Source organism: Nycticebus coucang, chromosome 10 (assembly GCF_027406575.1).
Source record: "Nycticebus coucang isolate mNycCou1 chromosome 10, mNycCou1.pri, whole genome shotgun sequence".
NCBI classification, from domain to species: domain Eukaryota; kingdom Metazoa; phylum Chordata; class Mammalia; order Primates; family Lorisidae; genus Nycticebus; species Nycticebus coucang.
The window spans coordinates 34776504-34804249 of record NC_069789.1 but is presented as its reverse complement, the minus strand read 5'-3'; the positions used below and the strand labels follow the sequence as shown (position 1 = coordinate 34804249).

General features: G+C 39.8%; 1 pseudogene; it reads right to left on the bottom strand.

Moving 5' to 3' along the window:
* Positions 1 to 27746, bottom strand: part of LOC128597201 (60S ribosomal protein L32-like) — a 540544-nt pseudogene that overhangs the window by 271714 nt on the left and 241084 nt on the right.

Below are 27746 nucleotides of genomic sequence, written 5' to 3'. Positions count from 1 at the left end.
ATTTGTAAAGTATAAAATTACTTTTATGTACAAATGGTCTCCATAAACAATAATTGTCATTATTATTACCAAATTTATCCTTTTGGAATAATTATTTTAGATATGCAATTCTTTGAAGGTACAATAGTAGAGAGAGAATTAGGAAAGTATTTTACTAAGTCAGCCTTCTTGAAATAGAAATATTGACCCACCAACTTCACTATGGTGTGACCTTGAGAGTTATTTAAAGTATACCTGAAGATAGATACCTCACTTCTATAGTAGTAGTAGTAAATATGCCCTAGATGGATCAAAGAGTAAAGTTAAACAAGGTGATACAGGTTATTTTTCTACTGTGTTTTCTGGCACATACAAAGGCTATTTTATAATTGTGAACTTCTGTTATTAAACATTACAGTGAATAAATTTTGCATTCCTATCAGTTATCAAGATCCCAAACAGGGCAACCATTAGGATGTAATTCTGACCATTACCAGGTCTCTTGACCTCCATACAGAACATCTCATTAGTGAAGACCCTTATGTCTCCTTCTTTCAGAGCATTCCTGCCAGGTGAAATCTCCCAAGAAGAGGGTAACACATGTGGACTACATAGATAAAAGGGGGAAATAAAGGTACACAAACATTAAAGTAAAATACAAGGTGTGTTTCAAGTGCTTTGCTCAAGTGGATATGCTCTCAGTTGTGTATGTATTAAAATTAACCAAGTTATCACAACATATACAACTGATCAATTTGATTAAAAATATTCCAAATTTACACAAATCTGATTATCTTAGTTCAATTGAAAGCCACATTTGAGGAGCAACACCAAGAGAGAAAGTTGAAGAACGCACATCAACCCCACTGAGGAGAGCTGCTACCACAAGGAAGCAAACAAAAGGTACAAAACCCATCACCAAGCAGACGGGAGTCCCCACTCCCCCACCTGATCGGCTTAACAGCCCCACAAACAAAAGGGCAGAATTCAAAGGCCATCCCACTACACTTCACGGGAGAGACCTACTACAAACTGGACCTACCTCCCTTACTAGGATGCCTAGGCGTTCTCCTGCCAGACACAAAACTGTATAAATCTGTAAATATCCTTTGCTGGCAACTCTGAGCACCCAGCACTTCCCTCCACTCTGTCTGAGGTCTGAAAGCCTGTCCCCCAGGAGTTCGGATTCTTGGGTGACTCCTAAAGGGGAGAGGATAGTCCCCGAGCTGCAGCTGGTCAGTGCTGATTCTGGGGCACGGGAGAGAGGTGAAGACAATCAGTGGAGGGAGACCCTCACCAGGGCAGCACTTCCCCAAGGCGAGGTGCAGCAGCCCTCCTTGGGCAACAATACAACCAGGCATATAACTGAGTCAAACTGGCTACCAGCTGCTCTGAGCTCCCTGCTGCTCTGAGCTCCTGGCGCTCCTCCCGCCCTCGCTCTATGGTCTGGAGACCTGAGTGCCTGCCGTGTGACCAGGCAGGGAACTGGGGGAGTTGATACTGTTCGATGCCCAGCAGTTCTGGGCTCCAGTCACTCCCCACCCCCGCCCCCACTCTGAAGCCTGAAGGCTTGAGTTGCGGCAGTACAACCGGGCGAGAGACTGGGAGAAACTGAATTTGCTCATTGCTGACTGGGCTCCCTGCAGCTCTGAGCCCTTGCTGGCTCTGGGCTCCCAGCGCTTGCCCCACCCTCGCTCTGTGGTCTGGAGACCTGAGTTCCTGCCGTGTGACCGGACAGGGAACTGGGGGAGCTGAGTCTGTTCACTGCCCAGCGGTTCTGGGCTCCAGCTGCTCCTGCCCCCCCCCACTCTGAAGCCTGAAGGCTTGAGCTGTGGTGGTACCACCGGGTGAGAGACTGGGAGGAATTGAATTTGCTGGCTGCCAACTGGGCTCCCTGCGGCTCGGAGCCCCGGCTGGCTCTGAGCTTCTGGCACTACTCCCCGCCCTCGCTCTGTGGTCTGGAGACCTGAGCGCCTGCCATGTGGCTGGGCAAGGAACTGGGTGGAGCTGAGACTGTTCGTTGCCTGGTGGTTCTGGGCTCCAGCCACTCCCCCCACCCCGCCCTCAATCTGAAGCCTGGAGGCTTGAGCTGTGTGGTGTGGTGGAGCCAAAGATTGGGAGAAATTGAATGAGCTTGCTGCCGGCGGCTCTGAGCTCCCAGCACCCCACCCCACCCTCACTCTGGGATTTGGAGGCCTGTCCCCCGGGAGTCCAGATTCTTGAGGGATTTGTCGGGGCGAGGACAGTGCCTGAACTGCTGCTGGTCGGTCCTGACTCTGGGACACAGGAGTGAGGCTGGGGGAGACCCACATCAGGGCGGCAGCTCCCTGAGGTGGCTGAAGCCATACCCCCTGCCTCCCTGGGCAACCAGAGGAGGCCACCCCTGAATATAGGATTTGCCTGAGGTGACTCACAGACCCCAGAAACATCCAGGGTAGGGCCAACTCAGAAAACTGAGACTTCAACCCAGAGTAAGTGCTTCATTGAGGTCAAACAGAAGCCAGCTGACAATAATTCAGAACCACTGAGCCCCAACACACCAGACAGGACCCCAGTCTCTCAGGCTACAACACTGAACAGGCCCTCAACAAAAGCCTAGGGGAAAAATCAAAGGGAGTAAAACAACCATGGGGCGGAATCGGCAGAAAATCTCCGGTAACATGAATAACCAGAATAGATCAACCCCCTCAAGGAAAGAAATGGCAGATGTAATTGAAGATCCCATTCATAAACAACTGGCAGACATGTCAGAAATTGAATTCAGAATTTGGATTGCATACAAGATCGATAAAATGGAATTAGGAATCCGAGGAGAAATTCAAAAGTTGTCTCAAGAATTTAACAAATTTAAAGACAAAACCACCAAAGACTTAGACACACTGAAGCAAGAATTTGCAGCCCTTAAAGATATGAAAAATACAGTAGAATCCCTCAGCAACAGAATGGAGCAAGAAGAAGAAAGGATTTCTGACATCGAAGATAAAGCCTTCGAATGCTCCCAAACTCTCAAAGAGGAAGAGAAATGGAGAGCAAAAACGGATCTTTCTCTTAAAGAGCTCTGGGATAATTCGAAGAAGGCAAACATACGAATAATAGGAGTTCCGGAAAACGATGAAGTGGCATCGAGGGGCACAGAGGCCCTTCTGCATGAAATTATGAAAGAGAATTTTCCAGACATGCCTAGAGATTCTGAAATTCAGATAGCAGAGAGTTTCAGAACTCCAGCATGATTCAACCCCAATAAGTCATCCCCTAGACATATCATAATTAGCTTCACTAAAGTCAACATGAAGGATAAAATTCTAAAGGTTATCAGGCGAAAGAAAGCCATTACCTACAAAGGTAAGAACATTAGAATGACTGCAGATCTGTCTGCTGAAACTTTTCAAGCCAGAAGAGGGTGGTCATCGACTTTTAATCACCTAAACCAAAATAATTTTCAACCCTGGATCTTGTACCCAGCTAAACTGAGTTTCATTTATGATGGAGAAATTAAATACTTTAATGATATTCATATGTTGAAGAAATTTGCCACAACCAAACCAGCTCTTCAGGATATTCTCAGACCTATCCTCCATAATGACCAACCCAATCCTCTACTACAAACATAAACTCACTCAGAAACTCCTGATCAAACTCCAACTTCTACAATGGCGAAAAGATTAAAATTGTCCACTGGACTTTTGAAAAACTCGATACCCAAAATTTCACCAAACTTATCAATAACCTCCACTAATTTGAATGGCTTAAACTATCCTCTAAAGAGACATAGGTTAGCTGACTGGATACAAAAACTCAGACCAGATATCTGTTGCATACAAGAGTCACATCTTAACTTAAAAGACAAATACAGACTCAGGGTGAAAGGATGGTCATCCATATTTCAGGCAAATGGTAACCAGAAAAAAGCAGGTGTTGCAATTTTATTTGCAGACACAATAGGCTTTAAACCAACAAAAGTAAGGAAGGACAAGAATGGTCACTTCATATTTGTTAAGGGTAATACTCAATATGATGAGATTTCAATTATGAATATCTATGCACCCAATCAGAATGCACCTCAATTCATAAGAGAAACTCTAACAGACGTGAGCAACTTGATTTCCTCCAGCTCCATAATAGTCGGAGATTTTAACACTCCTTTGGCAGTGAGAGATCGATCCTCCAACAAAAAGCTGAGTAAAGAAATTTTAGATTTAAATCTAACCATCAGCATTTAGATCTAGCAGACATCTACAGAACATTTCATCCTAACAAAACTGAATACACAAACTTCTCATCAGCCCATGGAACTTACTCCAAAATCAATCACATCTGAGGTCACAAATCTAACCTCAGTAAATTTAAAGGAATAGAAGTTATTCCATGCAACTTCTTGGACCATCATGGAATAAAAGTTGAGCTGAGTAACAACAGGAATCTACATACTCATACAAAAACATGGAAGTTAAAGAACCTCATTCTGAACGATAGCTGGGTCAGAGATGAGATCAAGAGGGAAATTGCCAAATTTTTGGAACAAAACGACAATGAAGACACGAACTATCAGAACCTCGGGGACACCACAAAGGCAGTTCTAAGAGGGAAATTTATAGCACTGCAAGCCTTCCTCAGGAGAATGGAAAGAGAGGAAGTTAGCAACTTAATGGGACATCTCAAGTAACTGGAAAAGGAAGAACACTCCAAACCCCAAACCCAGTAGAAGAAAAGAAATAACCAAAATTAGAGCAGAACTAAATGAAATTGAAAACAAAAGAACAATACAACAGATCAATAAATCAAAAAGCTGGTTTTTTGAAAAGGTCAACAAAATACATCAACGGTTGGCCAACCTAATCAGGAAAAAAAGAGTAAAATCTCTAATCTCATCCATCAGAAATGACAAAGATGAAATAACAGCAGACTCCACAGAAATCAAAAAAATCCTTAGTGAATATTACAAGAAACTTTACTCTCAGAAATATGAAAATCTGAAGGAAATGGACAGATACTTGGAAGCTCGTCACCTTCTAAGACTTAACCAGAATGAAGTGGAAATGTTGAACAGGCCCATTTCAAGTTCGGAAATAAAATCAACCATAAAAAACCTCCCCAAAAAGAAAAGTCCAGGACCAGATGGTTTCACATCAGAATTCTACCAAACTTTTAAAGAGGAATTAGTACCTATATTACTCAAACTGTTCCAAAATGTAGAAAAAGAAGGAAGACTCCTCAACACGTTCTATGAAGCAAACATCACCCTGACCCCCAAACCAGGAAAAGACCCAACAAAAAAAGAAAATTATAGACAAATATCACTAATGAATATAGACGCAAAAATATTCAACAAGATCCTAACAGAATCCAGCAACATATCAAACAAATCATACATCATGATCAAGTTGGCTTTATCCCAGGGTCTCAAGGCTGGTTCAATATACGTAAATCTATAAATGTAATTCAGCACATAAACAACGTAAAAAAACAAAGATCATATGATCCTCTCAATTGATGCAGAAAAAGCTTTTGATAACATCCAACATCCCTTCATGATCAGAACACTTAAGAAAATTGGTATAGAAGGGACATTTCTTAAACTGATAGAGGCCGTCTACAGCAAACCGACTGCCAATATCGTATTGAAAGGAGTTAAATTGGAATCATTTCCACTTAGATCAGGAACCAGACAAGGCTGCCCATTGTCTCCATTGCTTTTTAACATTGTAATGGAAGTTTTAACCAATGCAATTTGGGAAGAAAAGGCGATCAAGGGCATCCACATAGGGTCAGAAGAGATCAAACTTTTGCTCTTTGCAGATGATATGATTGTATATCTGGAAAACACTAGGGACTCTACTACAAAACTCTTAGAAGTGATCAAGGAATACAACAACGTCTCAGGTTACAAAATCAACATTCATAAATCAGTAGCCTTTATATATACCGACAATAGTCAAGCTGAAAAAACAATTAAGGACTCTATCCCATTCACAGTAATGCCAAAGAAGATGAAATATTTTGGAGTTTATCTAACCAAGGACGTGAAAGATGTATATAAAGAGAACTATGAAACTCTAAGAAAAGAGATAACCGAGAATGTTAATAAATGGAAAAACATACCATGCTCATGGGTCGGAAGAATCAACATTGTTAAAATGTCCATACTACCCAAAGCAATATATACCTTCAACGCGATCCCTATTAAAGTTCCACTGTCATACTTTAAAGATCTTGAAAAAAACAATTCTTCATTTTATATGGAATCAGAAAAAACCTCGAATAGCCAAGACACTACTCAAAAATAAAAACAAAGCAGGAGTAATTACTCTACCAGACCTCAGACTATACTACAAGCCAATAGTGATCAAAACAGCATGGTATTGGCACAAAAACAGAGAATTAGATGTCTGGAACAGAACAGAGAACCAAGAGATGAACCCAGCTACTTACCGTTATTTAATCTTTGACAAGCCAATTAAAATCATTCAGTGGGGAAAAGATTCCCTTTTTAACAAATGGTGCTGGGTGAACTGGCTGGCAACCTGTAGAAGACTGAAACTGGATCCACACCTTTCACCACTAACCAAGATTGACTCTTTCTGGATTAAAGACCTAAACTTAAGACATGAAACTATAAAAATACTAGAAGAGAGTGCAGGAAAAACCCTTGAAGAAATTGGGTTGGGTGAGTTTTTTATGAGAAGGACCCCCTGGGCAATTGAAGCAGCTTCAAAAATACACTTTTCGGATTTGATCAAACTAAAAAGCTTCTGCACAGCCAAGAACACAGTAAGTAAAGCAAGCAAACAGCCCACAGAATGGGAGAAGATATTTGCTGGTTATGTCTCTGACAAAGGTTTAATAACCAGAATCCACAGAGAACTCAAACGCATTAGAAGAAAAGAAGAAGGGATACCATCACAGGCTGGGCAAGAGAATTGAAAAGAAACTTGTCTGAAGAAGACAGGTGAGCAGCCTTCAGACATATGAAAAAATGCCCATCATTTAATCATCAGAGAAATGCAAATCAAAACTACTTTGAGATATCATCTAACTCCAGTGAGACTAGCATATATCACAAAATCCCACGACCAGAGATGTTGGCGCGGATGTGGAGAAAAGGGAACACTTTTGCACTGCTGGTGGGAATGCAAACTAATACATTCCTTTTGGAAAGATATATGGAGAACACTTAGAGATCTAAAAATAGATCTGCCATTCAATCCTGTAATTCCTCTGCTGGGCACATACCCAGAAAACCAAAAACCACATCATAACAAAGATATTTATACCATAATCTTTATTGCAGCCCTATCCATAATTGCTAAGTCATGGAAAAAACCCAAGTGCCCATCGATCCACGAATGGATTAATAAATTGTGGTATATGTACACCATGGAATACTCTGCAGCCTTGAAGAAAGATGGAGACTTTACCTCTTTCATGTTTACATGGATGGAGCTGGAACATATTCTTCTCATTAAAGTTCCTCAAGAATGGAAGAAAAAATATCCAATGTATTCACCCCTACTATGAAACTAACCTAGGACTTTCACATTAAAGCTATAACCAAGCTACAACCTAAGGACAGGGGAAAGGGGGAAAGCATCAGTAGGGAGGGGGGAGGTGGGTGGACGGAGAGGGATTGAAAGGATCACACATGTGGTGCATCTTACAAGGGTACATGTATAGCCTTGGCAAATGTGGAATGTAAATGTCTTGGCAAAGTAACTAAGAAAATGCCAGGAGGGCTATGTCAACTAATGAGATGAAAATATGTCAAATATTCTATGAAACAAGTGTAAGGTGCCCCATGATCATATTGATGTACACAGGTATGATTTAAAAAAAAAAAAAAGAAAGCCACATTTGAGATTTTCATGCAAATATTTACATGCTTCATGATAGAAAAAGAGTCTGTGTGTAATGCCTAGAGAAGTTTCTAAATTAAAGACAGGAGGAGAATTTCATCTGGAAAATCACATAGGTGGGACTTCTCTGATATATGAACTGAGAGAGGAAGAATGGGTCAGAGTTAATCAGGGGACTAAGGAAAAAAACTTTCTAGGTGGAGAGAACAGAATGTTTACACTGCATGTGGCTCAGTTGGCTTCATAGTGGGGACTTGAAGGACAGTGAGATAGAGAGCAGGGGGTGAGGGTCAGAAGGTTAGAGGTGTGAACCCCACAGGAGAGCATCCTGTGCTCTCCCTCCCTGCACATTCATGTCTGTAATTTTATGTTTGTTTGTGGTTCTCAGGTTGTGACTGTTTTGTCTCATCATTTTTCTTTTCAGGGATCTACTTGGTGCCTGTCACTTTGTAAGGCCTCAGCAAATACACATACAAATAAATGTTGGATGTATAATAATGAGAGAGATCACATGCATCAACAGTGACACAAAATAGAAAAATCAAAGCTCAGCACATGCCTGAATGTAGACTTGAAATTGAATAGTAAGTTTCTGTAAAATATATTTATGTAGATTTTTAAAGGAATAATAAGTAATGAGCAAGTAATGTCTATTCTATGAATGGGACATTGGTTTCATAATACATCACAAACATAGGTCTACGAAGAGATTAAAACATTCCCAATGCAAAAAAATATGTTTGAGAATATGGAATAGCTGTTTTTGTGGTTTGCGGCCAGAACAGAGAATCTCCAGACACACACACACAAAGACAGGCACAAATTTTTAATTAAGTAGAGAATGATTGTTTTACAACCACTGGCAACAAGGTATTCTACATTAAAATACTAGAACATTTGTGTAAAATTAATAGGTAGGCATAGACAGACTACTCAAGTGGTAATTATTTGATAGTCTCCTGAACATTTAGAGAGATTGTTAAAATGGTAGAAGGAAGTTGGCCTTCATCCCCAATGTCAGAAATAAGTATATCATTTGCATTATATTGTGCACACTGATGTGAAAAAATGACAACAATTATATAGAACTATTCAGTGAGTTCAGTAAGCCAGACCCACCCCCAATAATAGTTCTGTAAATTTAAAAATTCAATCAATTTAAGAACAAAATATTCAATACTTGGTGCATACCTACTAAGAGTAGTTAATGAATTATTGGATTCAGAAAATATAACATGAGCCTATTATATTTAGGAGGCAATGGAGAAGTTGTGAAGACTTTCTAGAAGATGATGCATTCAAGAAATGGTCATATCTAGCTCTTACAGAAAGAGATTCTGTTATAGATTCAAGAAAGAAAGAATAGGAAACAGAATGAAAACTGGAAAAGACCAGTCTCAGTGGAAACTAAATTCTCTTCAAAGTAGGGAAGGTTTGGTAAAGAATTTTTCCTCACATATTAAATACATGCAGGACTATCCCCATCTCATAGCTCTAAAGGCAAAGCCCAACACCTACTATTATTTTCTCCCTTTTTCCTCACCAGCCCCCCTGCCCACACCAACTCTCTCTGATAGTGTCACTGAAGCTTTCTCTTCTCCAAGGTCTGTCTCTGGGAAGCCCCGTTGGGTTTCCACACAGGCTGAGATCAGAGGATTACAGGACCTGGGGACCAGCAGGAACATGTTTAACATTTCTTGTGCCTCAAGGGTTGAATTCCCAGAGTGCCTCATTAAATGAATTGTTCTATTGTTTCTCCACTCTGAAAACAGTTCAGCTCCCTTGGGATACAAAGCAGGCAGCAGAATGGAAAGTTTCCAGTCAATATTGTATCTGGAGAGACAGCAGTAGGGGAAGTTGGATTTACTTCCTCCAAGGAGAAACTCTTCTTTTTTTGGTTTCATTTAAAAGCCAATTTGTACAAATAATCAACACATTGAATCCCATAAAGGTATGAATGTATTCATGATCTATGTATATATGACTTAATAAAAAAAAATAAAAATTAAAAATTTCCCCTAAGGAAATTTTAATTTCTATAAGCTAACACATCCAGGCATCATCTCTCTGTGATGTGTCAGTGGAGAAGAAAGTTCAGAGATTTTATGGAATTCTTGGTGTTTACAGTGTTACAGAGCCAAAGAAGTCCCATTTTAAATAAGTTTTTTTTCTTAATATTTAAACTACTTTATGAAGGTCTGATTGAAATGTAAAAAGCTGTACATATTTCATATAAGCAACTTGAGGAGTTTGGGATAAGTATACATCCATGAAACAATCACCAGCATAAAACTCAAGAAATGTCAATTACCTCCCAAAATTTCCTCCAACACATTTTATCATTTGAAAGTCTGATCATCACATTTAATATAAGATCTCCATTTTAGGAAATTTTCAGTATACAACATTCTTTTTTTTATTAAATCATAGCTGTGTACAATAATGCAATCATGAGGTACAATGTGATGGTTTTATATACAGTTTGAAATATTTTCATCATACTGGTTAACCTAGACTTCATGGCATTTTCTTAATTATTGTGTTCAGACTTTTATAGTCTACATTTAGTAAATTTCACCTGTACCCTTCTAAGATGCACTGTAGGTGTGGGCCCACTAATTACCCTCCCTCCACTCATCCTCCCCTCTCCACTCCCCTACCTTGCTCCTTTCCCTATATTCTTGTACTGAGATTTGATTATAGCTTTCATATGAAAGCTATAGATTAATTTCATATTAAGGCTGAGTACATTGGGTACTTTTTCTTCCATTCTTGAGATACCTTGCTAAGAAGAATATTTTCCAGCTCCATCCATGTAAACATGAAAGAGGTATAGTCTCCATCTTTCTTTACAGCTGCATAATATTCCATGGTGTACATACACCACAATTTATTAATCCATTCATGAGTTGATGAGCACTTGGGTTTTTTCCATGACTGAGCAATTATGAATTGGGTTGCAATAAACATTCTGATACAAATATCTTTGTTATAATGTGATTTTTGGTCTTGTGGATATATACCTAGTAGAGGAATTATAGGATCGAATGGCAGGTCTATTTTAGAACTCTAAGTATTCTCCAAACATCTTTCCAAAAGGAACATATTAGTTTGCATTCCCACCAGCAATGTAGAAGTGTTCCCTTTTCTCCACATCCATGCCAACACCTCTGGTTTTGGGATTTTGTGATGTGGGCTAATCTTACTGGAGTTACATGATATGTCAAAGTGGTTTTGATTTGCGTTTCTTTGATGATTAAAGATGATGAGCATTTTTTCATGTGTTTGTAGGCTGTGCATCTGTCTTCTTCAGAGAAGTTTCTCTTCAAGTCCCTTGCCCAGCCTGAGATGGGATCACTTGGTTTTTTTTTTTTTATTAAATCACAACTGTATACATTGATATGATCATGGGGCATCATACACTCGCTTCATAGACCCTTTGACACATTTTCATCACAATGGTTAACATAGCCTTCCTGGCATTATCTCAGTTACTGTGCCAAAACATTTACATTCTACATTTACCATGTTTTGCAAATACCCCTGTAAGATGCACCACAGGTATGATCCCACCGATCTCTCTCCCTCTACCCACCACCCCCCTCCTTCCCCTCCCTTTCCCACTTCCCCCTATTGTTAGGTTGTAACTGGGTTATAGCTTTCATGTGAGAGCCCCAAATTAGTTTCATAGTAGGGCTGAGTACATCAGAATGGATCACTTGTTCTTTTCTTGCTAATATGTTTGAGTTCTCTGTGGATTCTGGTTTTTAAACCTTTGTTGGAGACATATCCTGCATATATCTTCTCCCATTCTGAGAGCTGTCTGCTTGCTTTACTTACTGTGTTCTTGGCTGTGCACAAGCTTTTTAGTTTGATCACATCCCAGTAGTGTATTTTTGATGCTGCCTCAATTGCGCAGAGGGTCCCCCTTAGAAAATATACACCAAGGCCGATTTCTTCAAGTTTTCCCTGCACATTCTTATAATATTTTTATAGGGGTAGACTGGAGGTTCAAGGTGGCAAGGAAAATATTTGTTCAAACTTCCTGCCAGACAAGGGAATTCCTGGGCTCATGGAAGGGGCTCTCTGGAGAAGGAGTCCCAACTTCCAGCAATTCCCTCTGGTGGGGTAAGGAAGGAGAGCCTCAGTTTATTGCTCTTTAGTAGAGATCCCACAGCAAGCAAGCAGCTCTCTTAGGGGAGGGGATGGCCATACAACCTCTTTGGGATGAGATCTGTACCTGAAATTAGTTTCTTTGGAGTCAAAACTTGCCTCAGTAGGGAAGACGAGCAATTATCTATCGCATCTCTCATTTCAGCTCCCCTCCTTCAGCTTTCTTGGGTTCTTTCAGGTCGCTATCTCTCCCTCTGGACTGGAGCTTCTGTTGAGAGCTGGCTCCATTCAGCCATCATCCCCCATTCCCCCTTGTTCTTGTTGACTGTGAAAATTGGAGTTAGGGAAAGTAGCTGACCTGAGGATTTAGCAAAACAAAAAACACATTGAAATCAAATGAGCAAATAAACAGATAAAAAGGCTACCAGACACACAAGCCCAGAGATGCATGGTCAATCAGAAACACATAGACATACAGACAAAAAACAACTACAACAAAAATAATGATAATCATAAAATAACAGAAAAAAAAAAAAAACACCCAAACCTCTAAAAATCTGATGTAAGCACTCTCAGCAACCATAAGAAGCAAAGAAGAGGAAGAGAGGAAGAAAAAAATAGTATTAATAAAAAAGTTGGGCAGCACCTGTGGCTCAAGGAGTAGGGCGCTGGTCCCATATGCCGGAGGTGGCGGGTTCAAACCCAGCCCCGGGCAAAAACCACAATAAATAAATAAATAAATAAATAAATAAAAAGTTAAAAAAGAAGAAAAATATTTAAAAATTAACAATAACTCCTCCAAGAAAATGATGAAAAAAGAGAGAGAAAAAAAGGCACCAACCACAAAAATATTATTCTTGTATATATATAAAAATATACAACTATACATATGACATCGGGGTCAATTTTAGTAGGAGTATATTTATATTGCAATATACTTTCTGGACCCCAGGTGGTGCTGTGAGTGGTTCCCAGGCTTATACCTGATTCATAGTTTACAATGTTACCATGGTAACCACCATACCTGGCTCCTAGCCATTTTTGAAGTTTCAATATATGTCTCTTAACCTTGGATGTTCTGTTCCAGATGGTACCCCTATCTGACCTCAAAACTCCTGTGTGGGAGTCCAAGTTTCCCAAATCTTTCCACTCAGCTCCCAGATTCTCCTGAATTGGGAACTGCAATCCTCTGTGGGAGAGGGGCTGGTTGCCTCTGGCTCCCACCTGAGCACCAGGCAGAGACCTTTCTGTCAGTTTCCGCAGCTCAGAATCTCACTTTTGAGTCCAGCAACCCACCAGTTCACAGCACACCCTGAACTGCGAGTCCACACCAATATTCCCCACTGGGAATGGTCCGGTCTATTCAATCACCCTGTTGTTCTGGGAAAAGGTGTCCGCCATTTCCGACATTTCCAAATGTGTCTGTTTCCCAGGCAGGATTCTTTCCCCCAAAATTTTCTATCGGGCTGCTTAGTTCTCTGCAGCTCCTAAGGGCACCCCTTACTAGTTGCCAAATTCCACTCAGGAATCCACACTTCACTGAAATTTCAATCAAATACTAGGTTTCCCCACAAACTGGGAACTGCAGTTCTCCATGGGGGAGGGGCCAGGTGCCAGCCGTCAGCGGCTGGTGCTGCAGGGGAAATTTCTACAGCCGAGTCCATGGCTTTGGATTACACCTCAAATGCAGTAATCCACCAAATTACTGCACATCTCTAGCTGCCTATCCACATCAACACTCCAGGTGGGGAAAAAGATCTAGAGCCCCCTCGCTCTCACCTGATGATTTGGGAGAGATGGGCTAAACATCCATCCTGTCTGCCATCATGCTCCGCCTCTTATATGACTTATTCTCATTAGCAACAAACACTAAGCTGTGTAGTAGATCTCTGGAAGCTATTTATATCTCTAAAACCCTGTATGACTTAACAATCGTCTTTCCATTTCCTGCTCCCTCCAGCCCCAGACAACCATCATTTTCTTCCAGAGAAATTCCTCTTGAGAAAGGCAAATTGGATAGCACTTTTTCTTCTGTTGAAATGACTAACAAAATGGGGGCAGAAAAATCTCCTTTGATATTTGCTGGTGATATGGGAGCCTTGTTGATTTGTTACCTCTAAATGGTGAGATAGTGAAGTGGGACCTTTGAAGAGGAAGCAGCAACCTTGATGGAAACAGTTAAAAATTAACAGAATAAAGTATAAAGCAGGAGAAAATTGATATTTCAATATAGGAGGAACTTATCTAAATGCAGGCAGGTGGAACTAGAGGTCAGATGGCACTGGTATTTGACCACCCCCCAGGGAGCAGTTAAGATGAAAAATAAAGATTATTTTAAAAGGCTGTGTGTGGTGGTTTACACCTGCACTCTGGGAGATGGAGGCAGGGGTATTGCCTGAGATCACAGGTCCGAGACTAACCTGAGCCAGAGTGAGACCTTATCTCTAAAAACAGCTGGGTATCGTGGCAGGCGCCTATAGTCCCAGCTACTTGGGAGGCTGGGGCAAGAGAATCACTTAAGCCCAAGAGCTGGAGGTTGCTGTGAGCTGTGATGCCACAGCATTCTACCCAGGGACATAGTGAGACTCTGTCTCCAAAAAATATAAAAAAAGAATATGACAGTGTGATGCCTGTGGCTCAAAGGAATAGGGCACTAGACCCATATACCAGAATTGGTGGGTTCAAACCCGGCCCTGGCCAAAAATTGCAAAAACAACAAAAAAAAATTATATAAAAAGGGATGTGACAGGGTGGTGCCTGTGGCTCAAAGGAGTAGGGCACTAGCCCCATATACCAGAGGTAGTGGGTTCAAACCTGGCCCTTGCCAAAAACTGAAAAAAAAAAAAAAACAAAAAAAGAAAAGAAAAACCAAAGAATGTGACAATAGTTTAATGTAGCTTGTAGGATATATAAGAAATAAGTGAACACGAGGTGGGAGCCATTTCTGCCACTCCTCTATGGTTGGGCTTCGTCTTAACTTTGTAGAGCTTTTTTGTGTCTTTCAATAAACCTTGAGTGTTTTAACACAGTGTGTGTCTCTATTTCAACCTGGTTGTCCTGTTCACTGGGAGGAGAAGTTCCAATTGAGAGACTCTGACCAGGATACTCTCTGGTGTATCTTGAAGGAGTTCAAGACAAGTCTGAGCAAAAGTGAGAGTGACCTCATCTCTACTAAAAATACAAAAAAAAAAAAAAATAGCCTGGCATTGTGTTAGGCACCTGTAGTCCCAGCTACTCAGGAGGCTGAGGCAAGAGGATGACTTGAGTACAAGTGTTTGAGGTTGCTGTGAGCTATGACACCATGGCACTCTCCTCAGGATGACAGAGTGAGACTCTATGAAATAAAGAAAGAAAGAAAGAAAGAAAGAAAGAAAGAAAGAAAGAAAGAAAGAAAGAAAGAAAGAAAGAAAGAAAGAAAGAAAGAAAGAAAGAAAGAAAGAAAGAAAGAAAGAAAGAAGAGTGACTTGAGGTGGTGAGGCCATCTAGTCAATACCTTTGAAGGGTGAAGACAGGCATGTGGATGGACACAAATGGACATGACATGTAAAATGTTTTGTGTTGTGTATGTTAAAAAGGAAGCAATGAAAGACCAAGTAGGCACTCATTTGGCCATGTAACATTTGCTAACCTTTTTGTGATGGCTGATGAATTGAGCAGAGACACTGGAAGAGACTCTTACTGACAGAGATCCACCTAGCTGCTGCTGCATCTGAACATCCAAACTGTTCACAATAGAGGAAATAGCTGATCCCCCATCTGATGGGAATTTTAGCTTCTTCATGTCCAGAGAGCAGGCAAGAGTGTCAAAATTATTTTTCTTATTTTAGCAGCTTGATTATAATATAATTGACATACCACAAAATACACCCATTTAAAGCATACAGTGAATGCTTCATTGTATATTCACAGAGTTGCACAACCATCATTTTAATCAAATTTTAGAATATTTTCATCCTTACAGGAAGCATTGAAACCATTAACAGTCACATCCCAGCCATTCCCCCTTTTCTCCCTATGCTAGCAACCGCTAATTTATTTTATGTGCCCATCTGTTTGTCTATTCTGGACCATTCATAAAAATGGAATCATATAATCATACACTATTTTGCCTTTGTGACTTGCTTCTGTCACAGAGTTAGCAGGTTTTCAAGATTAATCTATGTTGTCTCCAGGGTAAAGAGGTATCCTATGGAATTGGGCTATGTATTTGCAAGTGTATATCAAATAAAGAGTAAACATCTAGAATTTATGGAGCTCAAACACCCCAATAGTGAAAAAACAAATAACTCACTCAAAAAGTAGGCCAATAACATGACGAGATGTTATTCAAAAGAAGATGTGTGTCACTACTCATTCCTTAAACCTCCCCCAAAAGCAGATATACAAATAGATAGAAAAAGCTAATCATCAGGAATGCAAATTGAAGCACAGTGAGATATCACCTCACACATGTTAGAATATCTAGTATCAGGAAGATGAAGGTAACAAGTACTGTTGAGGGTGTGGAGGACAGGGACACTTAACCACTGTTGGGAGGAGTACACAATAGTGTAGCCACTATGGAAAATAGTGTGGAGTTTGCTCAAAAATGTTAAAAATAGAGTGATCATGTGATCCAGGTATCCCACTATTGGGTGCATATTTAAAGTACACGAAATAGATATATTGAAAGATATCTGCATTCCTCTTTTCATGTCAGTGCTAATCATAACACCCAAGTTATAGAATCAAGCTAACTGCCCATCATCAGTAGAACAGATGAAGAAAATGTAATAAATACACAATGGAGTATTGCTTAGCCTCTAAGACGGAAATCCAATTTTCACCACATGGATCAATCTGGAAGACTATATGTAAAGTAAAATAAAGGAGGCATAGATGGACAAATGCAGCATGAACTCTGCTACACGTGGAATCTAAAAATGTCCAGGTCATGGAAGCAGACAGAAAAATGTTGGTTACTGAGGCCATGGGGTAGGAAAAGAGGGTAGATCTTGGTGAAAGGACATAGAAGGTCATATATGCAGAGGAAATAATTTGGGTTTTTTTGGTTTCTTTTTTTTTAATTGTTGGGGATTCATTGAGGGTACAAAGAACCAGGTTACAATGATTGCATTTAGGTAAGGTAAAGTCCTTCATATAATTGTGTTACACTCCCAAAAGATGTGCTATACACTGTCACTCTCCCACCCCCTGCATCCTTTCTACTCTCTCCTTCCCCCACCCTCATGGTGTACTAGATCATTAATTGTCCTCATATCGGAATTGAGTACATAGTATTCTTGCTTCTCCATTCTTGTGATGCTTTACTAAGAATAATGTTTTCCACTTCCATTCAGTTTAATACAAAAGATGTAAAGTCTCTATCTTTTTTAGTGGCTGAATAGTATTCCTTATTTTTTTTATTAAATCATAGCTGTGTACATTGATATAATCATGGGGCATCATTCACTAGCTTCACAGACCGTTTACCAAGTTTCACATATACCCTTGTAAGATGCACCGCTGGTGTAATCCCAAAAATCCCCTTCCCTCTATCCACCTCTTCTCTCCCTCCCCTCCCTTTCCCCCTTCCCCCTATTCTTAGGTTGTAACAGGATTATACCTTTCATGTGAAAACCCTAAATTAGTTTCATGGTAGGGCTGAGTACATTGGGTACTTTTTCTTTCATTCTTGAGACACTTTACAAAGAAGAATATGTTCCAGCTCCTTCCATGTAAACATGAAAGAGGTAAAGTCTCCATCTTTCTTTAAGGCTGCATAATATTCTATGGGGTACATATACCACAATTTATTAATCCATTTGTGGATCAATGGGCACTTGGGCTTCTTCCATGACTTAGCAATTATGAATTGGGCTACAATAAACATTCTGGTACAAATATCTATGTTATGATGTGATTTTTGATCTTCTGGGTATATGCCCAGTAGAGGGATTACAGGATTGAATGGCAGATCTATTTTTACATCTCTAAGTGTTCTCCATATCTCTTTCCAAAAGGAATGTATTAATTTGCATTCTCACCAGCAGTGCAAAAGTGTTTCCTTTTCTCCACATCCACTCCAACATCTCTGGTCTTGGGATTTTGTGATATAGGCTAGTCTCACTGGAGTTAGATGATATCTCAAAGTAGTTTTGATTTGCATTTCTCTGATGATTAAAGATGACGAGCATTTTTTCATATGTCTGAAGGCTGCGCGCCTGTCTTCTTCAGAGAAGTTATTCTTCAAATCCCTTGCCCAGCCTGCGATGAGATCCATTGTTCTATTCTTGCTAGTGCGTTTGAGTTCTCTGCGGATTCTAGTTATTAAACATTTGTCGGAGACATAACCTGCAAATATCATCTCCCATTCTGAGGGCTGTTTGCTTGCTTTACTTACTGTGTTCTTGGCTGTGCAGAAGCTTTTTAGTTTGATCAAGACCTAGTAGTGTATTTTTGAAGCTTTTCAATTGCCTGGGAAGTCCTCATAAAATACTCGCCCAGCCCGATTTCTTAAAGGGTTTTCCCTGCACTCTCCTCTAGTATTTTTATAGTTTCATGTCTTAAGTTTAAATCTTTGATCCAGTGAGACTCTATCTTAGTTAACGGTGAAAGGTGTGGGTCCACTTTCAGTCTTCTACAGGTTGCCAGCCAGTTCACCCAGCACCATTTGTTAAATAGGGAATCTTTTCCCCACTGAAAGATTTTAATTGGCTTGTCAAAGATTAAATAACGGTAAGTAGCTGGATTCATCTCTTGGTTCTCTATTCTGTTCCAGATATCTACTTCTCTGTTTTTGTGCCAGTACCATGCTGTTTTGATCTCTATCGATTTGTAGTATAGTCAGGTCTGGTAGCGTGATTCCTCCTGCTTTGTTTTTATTTCTGAGTAATGTCTTCATTATTCAAGGATTTTTCTGATTCCATATAAAACGAAGTATTGTTTTTTCAAGATCTTTAAAGTATGACTGTGGAGCTTTAATAGGGATTGCATTGAAATTATATATTGCTTTGGGTAGTATGGACATTTTAACAATGTTGATTCTTCCCAGCCATGAGCATGGTATGTTTTTCCATTTGTTAATATTTTCAGCTATTTCTTTTCTTAGAGTTTCATTGTTCTCTTTATAGAGATCTTTCACGGCCTTTCTTAGATAAATTCCCAAATATTTCATCTTCTTTGGCACTTCTGTGAATGGGATAGAGTCCTTAACTGTTTTTTCAACTTGACTATTGTTGGCACATATAAAGGCTACCGATTTGTGAATGTTGATTTTGTAACCTGAGATGCTGCTGTATTCCTTGATCACTTCTAAGAGATTTGTAGTAGAGTCCCTAGTATTTTCCAGATATACTATCATATCATCTGCAAAGAGCAAAAGTTTGATCTCTTCTGACCCTATATGGATACCCTTGATCACCTTTTCTTCCCTAATTGTGGTGGCTAAAACTTCCATTACAATGTTAAAAAGGCAATGGAGACAATGGCAGCCTTGTCTGGTTCCTGATCTGAGTGGAAATGATTCCAATTTAACTACATTCGATATGATATTGGCTGTGGGTTTGCTGTAGATGGTCTCTATCAGTTTAAGAAATGTCCCTTCTATACCGATTTTCTTAAGTGTTATGATCATGAAGGGCTGCTGGATATTATCAAAAGCTTTTTCTGCATCAATTGAGAGAATCATATGGTCTTTCTTTTTTAATTTGTTTATGTGCTGAATTACATTTATAGATTTACATATATTGAACCAGCCTTGAGACCCTGGGATAAAACCGGCTTGGTCATGATGTATAATTTGTTTGATGTGTTGCTGGATTCTGTTTGTTAGGATCTTGTTGAATATTTTTGCATCTTAATTCATTAGTGATATCAGTCTATAATTTTCTTTCCTTGTTGAGTCTTTTCCTGGCTTGGGGATCAGGGTGATGTTTGCTTCATAGAACGTGTTAGGTAGTCTTCCTTCTTTTTCTTCCTTTTGGAACAGGTTGAGTAATATAGGTAGTAATTCCTCTTTAAAGGTTTGGTAGAATTCTGATGTGAAAACATCTGGTCCCGGGCTTTTCTTTTTAGGGAGCTTTTGTGTGGTTGATGCTATTTCTGAACTTGATATGGGCCTGTTCAACATTTCCACTTGATTCTGGCTAAATGTTGGAAGGCGACATCCTTCCAAGTATTGGCCAATTTTCTTCAGATTTTCATATTTCTGAGAATAAAGTTTCTTGTAATATTCATTAAGGATTTTTTGGATTTCTGAGGAGTCTGTTGTTATCTCCTCTTTGTTGTTTCTGATTGATGAGATTAGAGATTTTACTCTATTTTTTGATTAGGTTGGCCAGAGGTTTATCTATTTCATTGACCTTTTCGAAAACCAAGCTTTTTGATTTATTGATCTGTTGTATTATTCTTTTGTTTTCAATTTCATTTAATTCTGGTCTAATTCTGGTTACTTCTTTTCTTCTACTGGGTTTTGATTTGGAATGTTCTTCCTTTTCCAGTTGCTTGAGATGTCCCATTAAGTTGTTAACTTCCTCTCTTTCTGTTCTCTTGAGGAAGGCTTGCAGTGCTATAAATTTCCCTGTTAGAACTGCATTTGCAGTGTCCTAGCGGTTCTGATAGTTCGTGTCTTCATTGTTGTTTTGTTCAAAAAATTGGCGATTTCTTTCTTAATCTCATCTCTGACCCAGCTATCATTCAGCATAAGGTTATTTAACTTCCATGTTTTTGTATGAGTATGCAGATTCCTGTTGTTACTTAGCTTAAGTTTTATTCCATGGTGGTCTGAGAAGATGCGTGGAATAATTTCTATTCCTTTAAATTTACTGAGGTTAGACTTGTGACCTAAGATGTGATCGATTTTGGAGTAAGTTCTGTGGGCTGATGAGAAGTATGTGTATTCAGTTTTGTTGGGATGAAATGTTGTGTATATGTCTGCTAAATCCAAATGTTGCATGGTTACGTTTAAATCTAAGATTTCTTTGCTCAGCTTCTTGTTGGAGGATCTATCCAACACTGCCAAAGGTGTGTTGAAATCTCCGACTATTATGGAGCTGGAAGAAATCAAGTTGCTCATGTCAGTTAGAGTTTCTCTTATAAATTGAGGTGCATTTTTGTTGGGTGCATAAATATTAATAATTGAGATCTCATCATAGTGAGTATTATCCTTAACAAATATGAAGTGACCATTCTTGTTCTTCCTTACTTTTGTTGTTTTAAAGCCTATTGTATCTGCAAATAAAATTGCAACACCTCCTTTTTTCTGATTACCATTTGCCTGAAATATGGATGACCATCCTTTCACCCTGAGTCTGTATTTGTCTTTTAAGTTAAGATGTGACTCTTGTATGCAACAGATATCTGTTCTGAGTTTTTGTATCCAGTCAGCTAACCTATGTCTCTTTAGAGGACCCTTTAAGCCATTCACATTAATGGAGAATATTGATAAGTCTGGTGATGTTTTGGGTATCGAGTTTTTCAAAAGTCCATTGGACATTTTAATCCTTTCAGCAGTGTGGAAATTGGAGTTTAATCTAAAGTTTCTGAGTGAGTTTACTTTTGTGGTGTAGGATTGGGTTGGTCATTATGGAGGATAGGTCTGAGGATATCCTGAAGAGCTGGTTTGTTTATGGCAAATTTATTCTACATATGAATTTCATTAAAGTATTTAATTTCTCCATCATAAATGAAACTCAGTTTAGCTGGATACAAGGTCCAGGGTTTAGAGTTATTTTGCTTTAGGAGATTAAAAGTCGGTGACCACCCTCTTCTGGCTTGAAAAGTTTCAGCAGAGAGAGCTGCAGTCATTCTAATATTCTTCCCTTTGAAGGTAATGGTTTTCTTTCTCCTGACAGCTTTGAGGATTTTCTCCTTCATTTTAACTTTAGTGAAGTTAATTATGATATGCCTGGGGGATGTCTTATTGGGGTTGAGTCATGCTGGGGTTCTGAAGCTGTCCGCTATCTGAATTTCAGAATCTCTAGGCATGTCTTGAAAATTCTCTTTCATAATTTTATGCAGAAGGGCTCTGTGCCCAGCAAGGCCACTTCATCTCTTTCTGGAACTCCAATGATTCGGATATTCCCCTTCTTTGAATTATCCCAGAGCTCTCAGAGAGAATGCTCCATTTTTGCTCTCCATTTCTCTTCCTCTTTGAGAGTTTGGGATCGTTCAAAGGCTTTATCTTCAATGTCAGAAATCCTTTCTTCTGCTTGCTCCATTCTGTTGCTGAGGAATTCTCCTGTATTTTTCATATCTTTGAGGGCCACAAATTCTTGCTTCAGTGTGTCTAAGTCTTTGGTGGTTTTTTCTTTAAATTCGTTAAATTCTTGAGACAACTTTTGAATTTCTCCTCAAATTCCTAATTCCACTTTGTTAATCTTGTCTGCATTCCAAATTCTGAATTCGATTTCTGACATCTCAGCCAGTTGTTTATGAATGGGATCTTCAATTGCATCTGCCATACCTTTCCTTGGGTTGGTTGATCTATTCTGGTTATTCATGTTACCAGAGTTTTTCCTCTGATTCTGCCCCATGGTTGTTTTACTCCCTTTGATTTTTTTCCCCCTGCAGCTTTGTTGAGGTCCTGTACAGTGCTGTGGCCTAAAAAATTGGGGCCCTGTCTGGTGTGGTGGGGCGAAGTGGTTCTGTCTTTTTTTCAGCTGGTTTCTGTTCCACCCTAGTGAAACAGATACTCTGGATTGAAATCTCAGCTGTGGAGAAATATCAGCAATTAAGTCACCCCACCCCTCCCCCTGCAAACAATTGGAAAAGAAAAATCAAATCTTCTTACCACCGTGCACCCAGGGCACCATCTGATTTGTCCTCAGGTGATTGGTTCTGTTCCAAAAGTCCAAATCAATTGTTTCAGTCTGCACCTGTCTTGGGTGAGAGAGTTTAAGTGGTCTCTGGGAAGTGGATCACAGGGGTCTGGTGACTACTCTGGTGTGGCCTGCTCCAGTGCTGCGTGGAGTCAGGAGGAGCCACCCAGCCAATAGATCAGTCTGGGAAGGTTGATGCCTCCTTCCCCACCTTGCACCACTGTCACACCCAGTCACTGATAGCCCTGCAGTTGGCTGTCCCATTTTCCTGTAGTGAATTGGTATTTCAGGAGTTTGCACCCCCCTGAATCACAAGGAAGTCTGCCAGGCCGCTGTGCTCTGCCTCTCTCTAGCAGGAGTAGGTGAGGCCTGACAACCTCGGGCACTTGATGAAGGTTGGGGGGTTTTCACTCAGGTCCAGTCTCACCCCTGTTTAATGTTACTGACAGAACAGAACAGAACAACTCTGAAGTTCCCCTGCAGAAGAGAAGCTGAATTGAATTCCAAATCAGTTTGTCTTTGCTCTTGTATTGTCTAAAGGCTGACGATCCCCTGAGGGCGAGGTGTGTCTTAGGTTTAGTAAAGTGGACCTCTGGGTCATCCCCACCCTGGGAGTTTCCCCAGTTTGCAAGTTGGAGTTGCCACAGGCAAATCCTATACTCAGAGTCTCTGGTTGCCCAGGGAGACAGAAGGTGTGGCTTCAGAACATTCAGCAGTGAGCCGCATTGCTAGCAAAAGAGGGCTGCTGTTTCATGGCTCAGGCAACTGTTGCTCTGGTGTAGCTCCCTTCCAGCCAACTGTTCTCTCTCCACTCCTGTTTCCCCAGTCTGCACTGACTGGCTCCAGCCCAGCACTGTCTACACCCCTCGAGCAATCGCCCAAGAGTCTGGACCCCTGATGGACAGGCCTCCAGACCTTGGAGCAAGAGCAGAGGGGAGAATGGGGAGTGCTGGGAGCATGGGGTTGTGGGCAGAGAACACACACAGCTTTACAGAGCTTTATGCCTGGCTGTATTGTCACCAAAAGACGGCTGTCGCACTGTGCCTCAGGGAACTGCCACTGCTGTGCAGTCTCCTCTCCGCTGACCGGGACTGGCCTCCAGACCTCAGTGTGAGTGAAGGAGAGTGCTGGGAGCTCAGAATTCCAAGTAGAGACTATATACAGTTTATACCGTTTTATGCCTGGCAGGAGGATGCCGTGGCACCCTTGTAAGGGAGGTAGGTCCAGTTTTTAGCGGGTCTCTTCTGTGCAGTATAGTGGGAGGACCTTTGAACTCTGCCCATTTGTTTGTGGGGCACTCTGAGCTGTTCTCATGGGGGAGGGGACTCCTGTCCTCTTGGTGATGGATTTTGTACCTTTTGTTTGTATCCTTGTGGTTGCAGCTCACCTCAGCTGGGTTGACGTGCGTTCTACAACCTTCTCTCTTAGTGCAGCTCAAATCCACCAGGTTACTCGCTGAATTTTTGTCCTTTAACTCTCCTACAGGACGGGAGGCTCTGTGGAAAGCTGGCTTCAGTCAGTCATCTTGTCTCCTCCCTTTTGAAATTACACTTTCCCAGCAACAATGTTGTGCTCAAGTGCTGAAATAGGAGAACGACTGTATTTTTGACACCTCCTTTCTTTCTGACAGTAACTATGGGTTATATTTGCTAGCCCAGCAACCTCACAGCTTAAACATGGAGCCATAGAGTAGTTCAGGCAAGTGAACTGGTATTTGGGTCCTTCAACTTTTCCCCTGAATAGTATTCCACGGTGTACATATACCACAGCTTGTTAATCCATTGAGGGTTGATGGGAATTTAGGCTGTTTCCACATTTTGGTGATTGTAAATTGAGCTGTGATAAACAGTCTAGTGAAAGTGTCCTTGTGGTAAAAGGATTTTTTTTTTCTGGGTATATGCCCAGTAATGGAATTGCAGGATCGAATGGGAGGTCTAATTTGAGTTCTTGGAGGGTTCTCCCTACTTTCTTCTAAAAAGGTTGTATTAGTTTTCAAGATATATCTTATATATTATAATGAGGGTTGTTAAAAGCAGTAAATTTTATATTTAAAAATGTGAAAAGATAGCATATAGAATGGGGGAAAATATTTGCACAACATATATCAGAAAGCTGTCACTTATTCAGAATATATAAAGAATACAGGTCAGAAACCAAAGTACAAGCTACACAATTAAAGATGAGCAGAGTTGCAAAGATTCTGTCCACAGAAGATACATGAATTTCCAACAAATGCTCTAATAGATGCCCAGTTAGTTATTAGGGAAGTGCAGTCAACAGTACAAATAGATACCACTTCAGACATACTAGGGTGATATAGCCTCTCTAATAGATGCCCAGTTAGTTAGTAGGGAAGTGCAGTCAACAGTACAAATAGATACCACTTCAGACATACTAGGGTGATATAGCCTCATTTAAGAATGAAAATAACAGGTATTGGAAATTATATGAACATAAGGAGCCATAAAACATTGTTGAGAGGGAAAAAGTGAAGTTTCTATGAAACACAATTTGGCACTTCCTCCAAAAGTTAAACATATAATTAGCAGATGACCCAGCAGTTGGACAGCTAGGAATATGTGTTATTATCTAATAAATGAAAGTTAACATCAAAGAAATAAATTTACATACATGTTAAGAGCAGAACTATTTACAATGGTGCAAAAGAGAAATTACCCAAGTATTCATCTATGGATGACTGGAGAAACAGCTTGCGGTATAGGGGAATATTACTCAACCATAAAATGAAATGGAGTAAGTTAACATTAACCAAAAAAATAGTCAAGAGGAAGGAGGAAAAGAAGGGAGAAGAGAATGAAGGAAAGAAGGTAGGAAGGAAAAAAGGAAAGTAGGGAATAAAAAATGAAGGAAGGAAAACGAACAAGAATCACAAAAAAATGAAGCAGCATGTTAGTGTTATTCTAGGCATCACATCACCATGAATCATATGAATGAACCCTGCTTTGACATCTAGAGTCCAGCATTCATGCTGAGAATCCCATCACTGTTCTTGTGAAGTGGGACAGAAAAATTACGGCTCAGTGATATGTTGCCAGGCTGCCTCTCTTAACTAAGTCTCTTCCTTTAAGAAATGGGGTAAAAGAGAGAAGACACCTCAATGATACATACTTTAGGATTAAATTTATACATGTAATGAAATAAGCAATGTCCTGGTAGAATAACAGCTTGGCTTTGAGTATTCTGTGATTTTTTTTTCTTTATTAAATCATAACTGTGTAAATTAATGCATTTATAGGGGGAAGAGGGAGGGTATTCAGTGGTTTTTATTACACTTCTTCATGAAACACAAAAGGATTGAGATGAAGAAAAATAACATGCACAAGAATAATTTCCGAAGATCCCATGTCAGCATGATGTAAAAAGTGGGTTAAATATCAAGTTATAAATATCAGGAATGGCTCTAAGAAAAGTGATGAAATTAGAATATTAAGGCTCTGGTATAGGCAAGAAAAGTTAAAAATATATTACTGAGGAGCTGTTGAGGAAATACAAACAAACACAAAAACATATAAAAGAGGAGTCATATGTGCTTTGGAAATAAATAAGCAAAACATGTCATTTAAAGGAGAAACAATATCCAAAAGACCAAAAATTACTTTGCAACAAAGATATTTCCACCAAATTGTTCATTGCAGCTCAATTCGTAATAGCCAAGTCACGGAAGAAGCCCAAGTGCTCATCGACCCATGAATGGATTCATAAATTGTAGTATATGTATACCATGCAATACTATGCAGCCTTAAAAAAGATGGAGACGGATATTTGCCTTCTTCGAGTTATCCCAGAGCTCTCTGAGTGAGTGATCCATTTTTGCTTTCCATTTCTCTTCCTCTTTGAGAGTTTGGGAGCGTTCAAATGCTTTATCTTCGATGTTGGAGATCCTTTCTTCTGCTTGGTCCATTCTGTTGCTAAGGGATTCCACTGTATTTTTCATATCTTTGAGGGCTGCAAATTCTTGTTTCAGTGTGTCTAAGTCTTTTGTGGTTTTGTCTTTAAATTCATTAAATTCTTGAGACAGCTTTTGAATTTCTCCACGAATTCCTTTGGCGTGGATGTGGAGAAAAGGGAACACTTTTGCACTGCTGGTGGGAATGCAAATTAATACATTCCTTTTGGAAAGAGATATGGAGAACACTTAAAGATCTAAAAATAGATCTGCCATTCAATCCTGTAATCCCCCTACTGGGCATATACCCCGAAGACCAAAAATCACACCATAACAAAGATATTTGTATCAGAATATTTATTGCAGCCCTATTCATAATTGCTAAGTCATGGAAAAAGCCCAAGTGCCCATCGATCCACGAATGGATCAATAAATTGTGGTATATATACACGATGGAATATTATGCAGCCTTAAAGAAAGATGGAGACTTTACCTCTTTCATGTTTACATGGATGGAGCTGGAACATATTCTTCTTAGTAAAGTGTCTCAAGAATGGAAGAAAAAGTACCCAATGTACTCACCCTTATTATGAAACTAATGTAGGATCTTCACATGAAAGCTATATCCCAGTTATAACCTAAGAATAGGGAAAAAGGGGAAAGGGAGGGAAGGGAGGGGGGAGGGAGGGGGAAGGACGGGGACTAATGGGATTACACCTGCGGTGCATCTTGCAAGGGTATATGTGAATCCTAGTAAATGTGGAATGTAAAGGTCTTAGCAAAATAACTAAGAAAATGCTACAAAAGCTATGTTAACTAATGTGATGAAAATGTGTCAAACGATATATGAACCAAGTGTATGGTGCCCCACGATCATACTAATGTACAAAGCTATGGTTTAATTAAAAAAAAAAGAAAAGAAAGGCATTTGGTTGGCTTGGTTCACAATGTCTATTTTAAATTTTCATAGTTATTTTCAAATTGTTCTTCTTTAAGAGCAGACCAGTATTTTCTTTGAACTACCAATAAATGAGAATTCACAATAAAAAAAAAAAGATGGAGACTTTACCTCTTTTATGTTTACATGGATGAAGCAGG